The sequence below is a fragment of the Leopardus geoffroyi genome, chromosome B1 (assembly GCF_018350155.1).
Source record: "Leopardus geoffroyi isolate Oge1 chromosome B1, O.geoffroyi_Oge1_pat1.0, whole genome shotgun sequence".
In the NCBI taxonomy this organism is placed as follows: Eukaryota; Metazoa; Chordata; class Mammalia; order Carnivora; family Felidae; genus Leopardus; species Leopardus geoffroyi.
This window is the reverse complement of record NC_059327.1, coordinates 196,741,029-196,753,742: the sequence shown is the minus strand read 5'-3', so window position 1 is coordinate 196,753,742 and position 12,714 is coordinate 196,741,029.

The window sequence follows — 12,714 nt, the reverse complement described above, 5'->3', positions numbered from 1 at the left end:
TGGCTGGCAGAAAGAAAAGAATAAAGAAAGCCAACAAAAGAAAGATTCATAAAGGAATATAAATATAGTGGTAGTAAAGAACATTTTATTACAATACATTATTAATTTACACTGCATTATTTAATACTTGGCCAATAGCACATATAGCACTTAGGTCATGTTTCTGTGGATGTTATAGCCTCAACATAACAGGGAAATTGGAGAATTTATACTTTTCCTTGTATCTACAAAGGTCAAATGAACACTGGAGTGAATAAATAGTGTTTGCCAGTGCACAAGTGGTCAGTGCTGATATGGAAAACTCCTGTTTCCTGACACCTTCTTTATAGTTACACACATGAGCGTCTCAGCAAATGTTTGCGGCTGGGAGTGAAGGGAAGGATGGGAAGCCACAAAGTAAATCAACGGTAAATATGTAAATAGAACTCTAGACTCATGACTTCCATTTTTAATCATGGCTACACAAAGTTGTTCTCACATGGAAAAAAAAAGCAGGAAATCACTTGAGGGAGACTGAATCCTGCTTCCTCAGGATTCACAACTTTAATCCACAGTTTCTCAACTGTGGCACTGTAGACACTCGGGGCCAGATAATTCTTTGTTTGCAGAGGGGTTCTGTGCCTTGTCGGATATTAACCGCATCTCTGAGCTCTACCTACTAGATACCAACAACCTTACAACCAAAAATGTCTCCACCTATTGCCAAATGTCTGGGGTTAAAATCACCCCTTACTAAAAACCATTGGTCTAAAGGGAACGGCAGTAGATCAGGCCCCAGGTGACAACAGATCTAGTCCCATAACTCAGGGTGTGACTTGAAAGCCATTTTTCTTTCACGCCCCTTCCTCGTCTGTCTAGTGACAAACATTCTCTCACTGGCCAAGGTCTACTCAGGCTCCCTGAATTCTTTTGCAACTAGTCCTGACGTTTGGACTCTGCATAGCCCAATTTCAGCAAGAATCCTGATGAGTCAGTTAAGCCAGAACTCACACCCTCGACATCTGATCACCCTCGATATCTATTAGGGTTCCTCACCATCACCATCCTCTAGGTGATGTCTGATGACCCAGGCCTATCTTCAGCAAGAATCCTGTTAGATGGCTCACACCAGAATCCTGCCCTACCCCTGAAGTTTCCTCTTATTAATTTTCTATTCACTGACCCTCACCTTGCCCCTTGACTATGAACTCCCTCTTGCAAATGCTGCAAACTCACTGCAAAATTCCATCACACCTGTCCTTATACCTACCATGATGGTCCCCTACCTTGAACAGTCTTCTAAACGGTGCTTTAACGGGTGCCATTGAATAATTTTTCTTTGACACTCGTTCCTTTTTTTTAAGTTTATTTATTTATTTTTGAGAAAGAGAGAGAGAGAGAGCACACAAGCAAGGGAGGGGCAGAGAGAGAGAGAGAGAGAGAATCCCAAACAGGCTCCACCCAGTCAGTGCAGAGCATGACATGGGGCTTGATTCCATGAGCCATGAGAATGAACCTGAGCTGAAAACAAGCATCTGATGCTTAAACAACTGAGCCACCCAAGCCCCCCCGACACCAGTTCCTTTTTACGTGACCAGGATGCATTAGGTGTGAATCTTAGTTAATGAAGAAGTGAAGATAAGAAGCATGTCAGAACCCCTCAAGTTTGGAAAGATGCCGGTCTCTAACAGTCCTTGATGCAGAGAGTTTGGTGAAGACCAGAATCATGGGTAGGACTAAAAGTGATAGCTGGGGGTCATTGCCAAGAGCAAAGAGCAGGTGAGTATGGAAAATGAAGGATGAGGAGCAAGATTGATGGCAGTGGGGCCAGGATGGAGTGGAATCGGATTCAAGGAGGGAAGAGGAGAGAGTGTGTGTATAAGGTCAGGGCACCACACATGTGGCCAGAGTCTCATACCAGGTCTCATGCCTGCGCTGAAGGGCGGCATGGCAGCAGGACAGCGGGACACATTCCAGAATGCTCGCCCCAGTGTCTTAGAAGTCAGACTTGCATTTCACGGTTCACTGCAAAAATTATGTGTTAAACGTAAGGCACTGGTCTGGGCACTTGAGTATCTCAGGCCATTTATTTGATAACCTCCACATCTGCTTCCCTTATTTGCAAATACTGAGAGAATACCTTTTGAATACTCTGAAGTATCTGAAACGAGCTACGACAGGTCTTGAACCATGGTAGGTCTTTACTAAGGTCTATATTACCCCCTTTCTTTCCCCTTGCTTGGGAAACACAAATGTAAATAAAGCAGAAAACTGTACTTTCTTCTAGTAAAAAATGGGGTGGCAGTTGTTGTGGAAAGACCGTGCATACATATTCTCTTTCTGCTTTCACACACTTGTGTGAAGTATTATTACCCTGTGTTAATGGACAAGAAAAGTGAGATTCAGATGGAGAAAATAAGTTATCTAATATCTATGTGAATAGTTGCCTGAACTGAAAGCCACACCTGGGCGGGTGACACCAGAGTCCACACTGTTTCACCCACGGCACATCTCTACTCTTAACATCTATCGGGGTAGAATCAATCTGGTGAATGTTACTTGTTAAGATAGACACACTGTAAAAATAAAAGATGCTATTATTACTTCAAAGTCAGGAAGAGGAAAACACACCTGACGGTTGGGAACAGAGTTGGCCTTCCAAATATATCATATCTCAGAATTTTAGCGGAAGATTTGTTATTCTGTGAGCTGTGGGAGTAGCCAAATGATTCTGAAAACATGAAATGAAACAGGTATCAAATATTTGGAAAGCCTCCAAACTTGGCAAAGGGATTGGCATGCATTTTTAAATTCAGACTTTCATTCCAACTTTGCTAACTGAAGTATGTGGACAAGATTGCAATGGGTGAAAATACCCACAATACTGATTCTTCCCTTATTTAAAATGCAGAGAATAATTTTTGAATCCATAATAATTTCACAAAAATCCAAGGCAACCATTCTGTCTGATAGACAAAGCAATTACTTATTTCTTATGGATGAGAGAAATGCACTTGCATGAACAGGACAAGGTACCCTAGCAGGTGGTGAGAAGCAAAAAGAAATCTTTCTTCATCACAGTTACTATAATATAACATGTTCTGAAAACTTCTTTTCACTTTACCTAGAGCAACCAATAATAATAATAAATAAAAATGGAAAAGATAATCAGTGAGTCCTTCTTGCATGGAAATATTTGAAGAAGCTCATATATCATAAACCAAATGTTTGGTCTTTTCTTCCATTGTCTTCCTTGGGAAAGAGGGAAAGTTGAATGAATCTGCAGTTACTTAAAATCATGCTACTTCAAATTGCCATATCTTAGTCTTTGACATTTTATCAGTGCCATGCATTGGAGAAAAATGGTCCTTAATAGGCTAATATTCAAAATAAGAAGGCACAACCTTGTCATTATTACTAGCACAATGGAAAAGCTCACTGGAATCAGCCATCCAAGCTATGGAGGAGCTTGAAGTTAATTACATCACCTTAGACAATAAGTTGGTCTTTGTGGTTCCAGTTATCTCCGCACACAGTTGGCTCTATTTTTTTGTTGTTGTGTAATGTCCCATTAATCACAGTTACATTTGTTCCCTGCCGTGTGATTCATCATCCTCTCCTCCTGAAAGGACTTCCTTTCTCCAAGACTCAAGATAAACCACTAATTTAAAGTGGCAGTGGCCAACCTTGCCCATCACAACGGCGTGGTTTGAATGAGGAGGGTCAACGGCAACATGCACAGACTCTAGAAGCTTCAGTCGATTCAAATTATCCCCAGTGATTGGGTTCAGGCACTGGGACAGAGATCAGGTGTGACAATTACAGGATGAACTCTCGAAATGGAGCTGAAGGTGCATTTGCCTCTGGAACTTTTCCAAGCACCATTTATTTGAAAAAGATGACAAAGTGAAGTATGTGGAGAGGGAATAAAGTGTAGAGGGGAAAAACACTGGGCTCAGTACCAGGAAATGTGCTCTAACTTTTGCTTTAAAAGAAAGTATCTGTGTGAACTTGAGCAGGTCATTTCATTACTCTGGGTTCCATTTTCTTAACAAAACTAAAGAAAAAAAGAACTTGAACAGGTGACATGTCTGATTTGACATAAGGAGACTTTCTTTTGAGAACAATCTCGATGCAGTTATCGTAGAACACATTTTGAAACGTTTTTAAAGATTACACATTATTACTTGGGGGATAAATAGATTTCTGCTGTGAATTATAGCTCTTTCCCTTTCTGGAGACCAGAATTCAGCATTCAGCAAGCTGGGTCCCACAGGAGGACGGAGTCTCTCTCTGCAAATCAGGGCTTATTTTATTTTCTTCTGCTACTAATCCTAACTTTGCCAAACAACTGCACATCCCTCTTAGCTCTCTGGTTAATTATTTTATGCAATTTAGCAGCCTAAGGGAGAAACTGCTTGTCTGTTTCCCTCCAAGGCATTTCTTGAGTTTGGGTAAAGAGGACCCATTGCATAACACAAGTCACTAACACCAAAAGGAAATTTCCAGACTCTTGGACTGCTGGTGGAAATTTTGTCATTGCAAGCGAATTCTTACCTTAACAAATTAATAGTGTCATATAGATACGGTACGTGGATAATCATTTTTACCACGTCAATTCTTTCTCTTGAGTTGAGGCATTGCAGAAATGCCCCTTTGATTCTGTCCCCTGTACTCGTCTAATTCACTCATTTGTTACAGTACAGGCCTTCATTTTCACCATGTTTTCTTTCTAACGTAGGGAACTTCTTACAGACAGAGTCTGGATACTACACTTTCAAAAATTCAGTGCTAGCATAATTCCTAGACAGGGCATTTAATAAACGTTCCAGGCGACAATGGTGTACTGTCCAGGGCAGTGTTGATGGAGGAGTATGTATTTTCCACCCCTGCAGCCCCTCCCTCGGGTCTTAGGACAGTCTCCTCATTGTCACTTCTTTGACTTCGGGGAAATAATAATAGCTACAATTATAAGTTGTCTAAGTTGTGCTCTGGGCCGCACAGGCCTCATTTATAACTTCATAACATTTGTGCGAAGCGGCTGCTTCCACATCCCTTTTGTATGTGAGAAGACTCAGGCTTGGAGAAGCTAAGCCATGGGCACAAAGCCATGTACCTGCTAGACACCCGGGTGATCCGTCCCCCCCCCCCCCGTCTACACACATTCCATAACTTAGTGCTTGCTAAAGCATATTAACCTGTAGACTTATGATTACCTGGAATTGTGGACTCAGTCTATGTGGGGCTCCGAGGAAATCATTTGCCATGGCTCTTTCGTATAGACAATGTGTCAGGTACCATACGTTTTTAAATTAAGAACTGATTAAGATGAAGGGAGCATGGGGAATATTTGGACCAAACAAGAATGGGCTGTATACGGCATTTAAAAACCAGTCTGGACCTTCATAAAGGTGAGTGCTTCTCAACCAGGGGCAATTTTGTGCCTCACAAGACATTTGGCAATGTCTGGGGGCATTTTTTAAGTTTAATAACATAAAAGGGGGGGGGGGGATGAATGCTATTGGCATCTCATGCATAAAGGCAAGGATGCTGTTAAATAACCTATAATGCACAAGACAATCAATTATCTGGCCCAAAATGCCAACTTGTGCCAAAGTTGGAAAAACCTGTTATAGTCAGATAATAATGAATTATAAAATGTAATTGGAGAAAATTGGGCACACATTAAGAATAACAACCAAGGCCGTTTACTTAGAGAAAAATAGAAAAAAAATATGTGGAATTCTTTTTGGAAAAAAAAAGAGTATAATTAATTTTCTTATAAGATGTAGGTATAAAAAAGAAAGAGGGAAAAAATATAGCTTATTCTAGGATAGAGAAACTTAACACAGGAGGCCCCTCATATCTGTGGCTCTGCTTTCCACGGTTTCAGTGACTTGTGGTCAACTGCCCTCCAGAAACAGATGATGATCCTCCTGAATAATGTCAGGTCAGTAGAATCCTAACACTATATCATAGTTCCTGCATCATTCACCTCAATTCATCTCATAACATAGGCATTTTATCATTTCACATTATCACAAGAATAAAGGTGAGAGAGAGAGAGTGCATTCGTACAACTTTTATTACAATATATTGTTAGAATCATTCTAGTTGATAATTAATTATTGTTAACTTCTTACAATTTCTAATTTCTAAAGTAAAACTCACCACACATATGAATGTACAGGAAAACAACACAGTATATATAGGCATGGTACTACCCTTGTTTTCAGGCATCCACTGGGGGTCTTGGAAAGTATCTCCTGTGGATAAGAGGGGACTATTGTAATGTCAATATGCCAATTCTTTATAAATCAATTTCCCCAACCAGGAAGATCCCATAAAATTGTTCTGAGAAATAGTGAAAAAGCCTAGGGCAGAAGTATGTGTGGTAACATGTTATTATGTTAGGGGCACAACTTGTGGGATCTTGCAGAACATTGTAAAAACTTTAGCTTTTCTCTTAGTGAGAAAAGCCAGCACTGGAAGATTTCAACAGGTGTGATTATTTTAAAATCATAGTCATGCAACTGTGTGGAAATTGTGTGTGTATGTTGAGAGATGGTGGTATTTGTTCTTAGATGACGACAATGAGGGTTATGTACATGGGTCTGTGAAAAGAAGTCTGAGGTTAAAGCTATAACAATATTTACTTTGTGATGGGTTCTCTGTAAACATGGGAAGAGAAATTATTCAGGAATGATTTTAAGTTTTGGGCCCACACACCTGCTACAGTTTTGACTCGTCATTTAGTGACATGGGGATAACTTAGACAAGAGCAGATTTGAGTGCAGGTGGAAAACAAACATTAGGTTTGGGGGATGTTAAGTTTGAGGTGTATATTAGGCAGTGGGCAGATGCCACAGACAGACAAACGGGTGTGAAGTTCATGGGAGAATGTAGGACTTGTGATCTACATTTGGAATCATCAAGGTTAAGACAGCACATAAAATCGTGCAGTCGAGGGGCACCTGGGTTTCTCAGTTGAGCATCCAATTCTTGATTTCAGCACAGGTCATGTTCCCAGAGTCGTGGGATCAAGCCCTGTGTGGAGCTCCACACTGAGCATGGACCCTGCTTGGGATTATCTCTCTCTATCTAAAAAAAAAAAAATTTAAACATTAAAAAGAATTAAATCGTATGTATGTGTATACATATATGTATACGAAATATACCATAAAATAATAAATATTTCTGCTTGCCTGTATTAGCAAAATTAAAAGAAAAAAAAGAAACAATCTATAACCTGCAAAAGAGGAAATATTGAACATATTATATTATACCCAGCTAATGATAACTGTTAAATAATATTTTTCGAGCATATTAAGCAATATAAAAAATAAATAAATAAAAAGAATATTAAGTAATATATACAAATGCAAACAATGTGGTAGTGGGGAGCAAAATAATGTATATAATGTGATATAATTTTTAAATAAACTATAAATGCATATATATATACATTTGTATATATATATTTGTATATATATACAAATTTAAATTAAAATATACGTATAATGTCTAGTTACAAAGAGAGGGAAAATTGAGATAAAAATAAGGAAAATTTAACAGTGAATATTATGGCTATCAGTATCTTAAATTTTTCATATTTACATTTCTGGTATCTTACACATGTTGATGATCTGAATGGTATCTTACACATGTTGATGATCTGAATAAAATTTTATAAGCATTTTAATGTAACCATATTATAAGAATACAATAATATATACTCAAAGTATTACTTATTGTTTTATTTTAAGTGTACAAAGATATTCATGCCATCAGCCTTAGATAATTCAAACTGTGTTCCACTTAATGCCCCATCTTTGAATAATCTCCTTATATTTCTAGTGTGGCAGTCTGCCTACTGCCACCAGAGTTATAAAAGTTTCATGCATCTTACACATTTTATGAAGAAATATTTCCTTAAGGGAGTTATTGCCCACACTTTGAGAAATGCCTTTGAATGATAAAGTCACCCTTAGGGAATAAATACATAATGAAAGAGTAGAAATTGGTTTTGTATGCTGGCCACCAATACTTGGCTACATCAACTACTCAAGTCCCTCCACTTTGTATTGCTATAAAATCGTTTCAGTGAGAGACAGTGGTCATTTTCCCATCCTTCCTTCCAAAAATAATTATTGTATTACTGATATGTGACAAGCGCCACTGGTTGTGGGTAATAAAATGGAATAAGATTTACTTCCTGCCTGCAGAAGAGAGACAAGCATACAGACAATGACAACAGAGCATGGCAAGTGCTAGAATACAGGTATATACAAGATGCTTGGTACGAAAGCACAGGTGCCTAAACAGGTTTGGGATGGAGGTGAGGGAGATCAAGAACACTTCTCTGAGGATGTGACACTGTAGCAGAAGCATGAAAGGCTAGCAGGAATTAAACAAATATTATAATGAAGAGAATGTGCAGAGACAAGAGTAGGGAGAAGAGCTCAGATGACAGACAGCATGCCCGTATTATGCCTAAAAGATGGAAAGGAAAATGCGTATCATAGCGACACAGCAGGGCAAGATGGTGGAAGCTGTCCACCCCACGTTCAGACAATAAAGTTGTGAACTGTGGACAACGTTAGCGCAAAGAATTGCTGCAGCTATCACTGAGTTTTAATAGCCTGTATGTGAGATTCAAGTTGGTACGTTAACACTTATCCTTGAGTAAACATTATATCCCTCATAGAAGTTAATTTGGATAACACCAGTTGGTACCATCAGCCCCTTGCCATGCGTACTTAGGGAAATGTATTCTATTTGAGAGTAAGTACAAAAGTTCATAAGGGTGCAGACGAGTTCAAGCTCACCTGGGAGACTCTGGGCCTCCAAGGTCTTTGGTACTTCATAGTTCTGCACAAAAAGGTATATTCAAAATAAACAACAACAGCACATGCATTATAAAATTGCAGAAACTCCACTTGGCTCATTTCAATCCTATCATTGCATACAAACATTTGGGATATTTGTTTGTATTGGACACAGCGAAACACAACGTGAAATGTTGTTATGTGGTAAATCCAGTTTAGTTCATGCAGAAAATTATTTTGCAGAATGTGAATGAAAACTATCTCTTCCACTGGAGTGTATTATTTTAAAATTGGTAAGAATTTTTTTTTATTAAGTGAAAAAAAGTAAATAATGATTTTTAGTGATCATTACCTATACCTGGAAAAAAATAATTGCAAAGAGGAAATACGATGCTGAAAATGATCTCTGGATGATGTCAGTGGAAATGGCAGATTTCCAAAATTCACTCCTTCATTAAGGTAACACAAAACTGGCATAAATTGTCATAATCAAATTTTTCAGGACTCTGGAAAGTAACCAAAAGCTTTCAGGAATATCAGATTGTTTATTCAAGAAAAAGGGCTCATTCTTTTTAGGAACTGTGAGACTCATGGTGTCCTAACTTGCCCTTGTCCTATTTTCTGTTGTCCAGTTCTATGATGACCTTAAAAATCAACAGCTTGCTATCGTGGTGGTGGAAGTGGGTTGGAATTTCTTCAACCTCCTTCTCGAAGTATTGACATTTGACTAGTCTACTGTTTCCTTAGAAGACCCCACATGAACTGCCTTCATTTGACCGCACTCAGAGCTTACTCAGTGTGAAAAAGTCTTTTCCCTGAGGACTGTCAGAAACATACACAGGGAATTGTGTAACTTCCTAAGGAAGTGTTCCTACATCTAACTTCACAGTTTCCTAGGGCAGTGGGTAACAGTTGAGGCAAACAAAAAACTAATGAAAAAGATTTAAAAGGAAAGACTGGTGAATGAGATAGGCAGGGGGCCTTGAAAAGCTTTGACATATTCCTGGAAATGACATGTGTAGGGCTGTGTTCATGTTCGGAAATTTCCACATGTTCTTCTGAAAAGATTCCAACTCTCGTCTTACCTACATTTGAGGCTCTGCAGAAGTAAGGAAGTGATTTATAAGGCAAAAGTGTCAAGTGTCTAACTGAATATTTAAGGTATGCACAAACATGCATACAGAGCTTCTTGACAAAGTCTGGGATACTCACTGGTTACAGGCCTTTAAGGATATCTCTGTACAATAACTAGCTGACTACTAAGTTAATAGAAGAGAAATTTCAGTGGTCATACATGACAAAGAATGCAGACTTTAAAGAATTGGCTCAGAAAAATCATTAAACAAACAAAGAGCAAACAACAGCAACAACACATCATGGGGAGAGGAGGGTCTGATTTGCAGAATTGCCATCTTATATTATTTTAAACGTCTGTTTTATTTTTTAACAAAAATTTATGAGCTATGAAAGAAACAACAGAGCATAGCCTATCCACAAGAAAAAAAAAAATCAATTAGTGGAAATGGTACCTGAGGAAGTCCAGGCATTGGACTCACTAGACAGACATGACATAGGGCAACCTTGTCTAAAGAACTAGTTAAGGGTGCTTGGAAGGCTCAGTCAGTTGAGAGTCCCACTCTTGATTTCAGCTCAGGTCATGATCCCAGAATCATGGGATCAAGTCCTGCTTTGGGGTCCACACTGGGTGTGGAGACTACTTAAGATTCTCTCTCTCCTTCTCTCTCTCTCTCTCTCTCTCTCTCCCTCTTGCTCTTCTCCTCTGCCCCTCTCCCTCTCAAAAAAAATAAATAAATTACTAGAAGAAAGTATTAGGATGATGTTTTAACCAAATAAAAAATCACTAAAAAAATAGGAATTAGAAAAAAAAAGAACTAAACACAAATTCTGGAGTTGAAAATACAGTAACTGAAATGAAAGAATCACCAGAGGGGCTCCGCAACATATTGCAGCAAGTGAAAGAAAGGACCCACAAACATGAAGATGTAATATGGAGATTATCCAGTCTGAAGAACAGAAAGAAAAAAAAAGGATGAAGAAAAATATAGAGACACAGAAACATGTGGGACATTATCAAGCACACCACATTCATAGAAAGGAGTTTCCAGAGTCTCATAGGAAATGAAAAGGAGAAAGAAAATGAAGGGAATGTGTGAAGAAATAAAGTCCACTTTTTAAACTGGATGAAAAACTCTTACCTACACACCCACAGTGGTCAATGAAATTCAACTCAGAAATCCACACTTAGACACATGATGTCTAATCAAAGGCAGGGAAAATTTTGAAAGCAAGAGAAAAGCACTTATCATGTACAAGTGTTCCTCAGTAAGATTAACACGTGATTTTTTTGACAACAACCAAAATATGCAGGGCAGAAGGCAATGTAATGCCATCCAAAGTGTTGAAAAGAATACATGGAATGTTCTCCCAAATAGACCATGTATTAGCCATGAAAAAAAAAATCAATAACTGTTAGAGGATTAAATTCCCACAAAGTATATTCTCCTACTAAAATTGTATGGAATTAGAAATATACAACAGATGGAAATTTAGGACATTCACCAATATGTGTAAATGAAACAATGCACTCCTACATGACCAATGAGTCAAAAGAGAAATGACAAAGGAACTTAGAAAATACATTGAGATGCATGAAGAAGGAAACACAGCATATAAAAACTCATAGGCTATAAAAATATGAAAAATAAAACTCATGGACCATAATGAAAAGAGGGCTTAAATGGAAATTTATAGGTCCTTATGCCTATATTAAAAATGATAAAAAATAGTACCTGGATTGGTTTGCTAGTGCTTCCATGAGAACATGCCTGGGTGACTCAAACAACAAAAATGTATTTCTCAACAACTCTGGAAGTTAGAACTTCAAGTTCAAGGTGTTCACATGGTTGTTTCCTTCTGAGGCTTCTCGCCTTGCTGGTAGATGGCCACCTTCTCCCTGTGTCTTCACGTTGTCTTCTTTATGGGCATGCTCGTGTCCAAATTCGTCCTTCTTATAAGGACATCAGTCATACTACATCAGGGCCCACACTGATGACCTCATCTTAACTTAATTACCTCTCTAAAGATCTCTCCAAATACAGTCACATCTGAGGCAGGCAGTGATAGGATTTAACATAGAAATGTCTGGCCCATGAAATCACCCAAATCAATAGCCTAACCTTTCATTTTAAGAAACTAGAAAATAAGAAAGAACTAAGCTTGAAGCAAACAAAAAGAAGGAAATAACCATTAGAATGGAAATACAATAGAGAACCGAAAAATAGTAGAGAGAAATCAACAAAACCCAATTTATTCCTTGAGAAGGTTAAAAACCCAATTTGTTCCTTGAAAAGATTAAAAATTTGACAAGCTAGTTACACTGACTAAGGGGGAAACAACAACAACAACAACAACAACAACAACAACAACAAGAGATTACTAAAATCAGGCATACAAGATGATCCCCTGTTAGGACCCTCACAGAAAGAGGCAGGATTATAACGTTTTATGAAAAGCAGTTATGTGAGACTTGTTTGGCCATTGTATAGCTGCATGAAGTGAACCTCAGACCTGGAATAACTATGTACATGGACACAGGAACCCTCACATCTGTGTTGTGCTCATTGCCACATTCGAGCCTATCATTCCCTGTTCTGGACTTGATGTATACCGCTCTGCTCTAGTCAATGTCTATGTATCATATGGCACCTGGCTAACCCCACTGAGGCATCTATTCTTGGGGGGGAAGGAAAGGGCTTCTTTGCCTGCAGCACAAAAGGGGTTCTTGCAGTGCTATCTCCCTGCATAGAGGCAAGATGGGACCCATTGGCCAGGAGGATCAATTTTTGTTATTTTCACTGATCTTTCTCTGCCCCCTCTATGTGTTCCA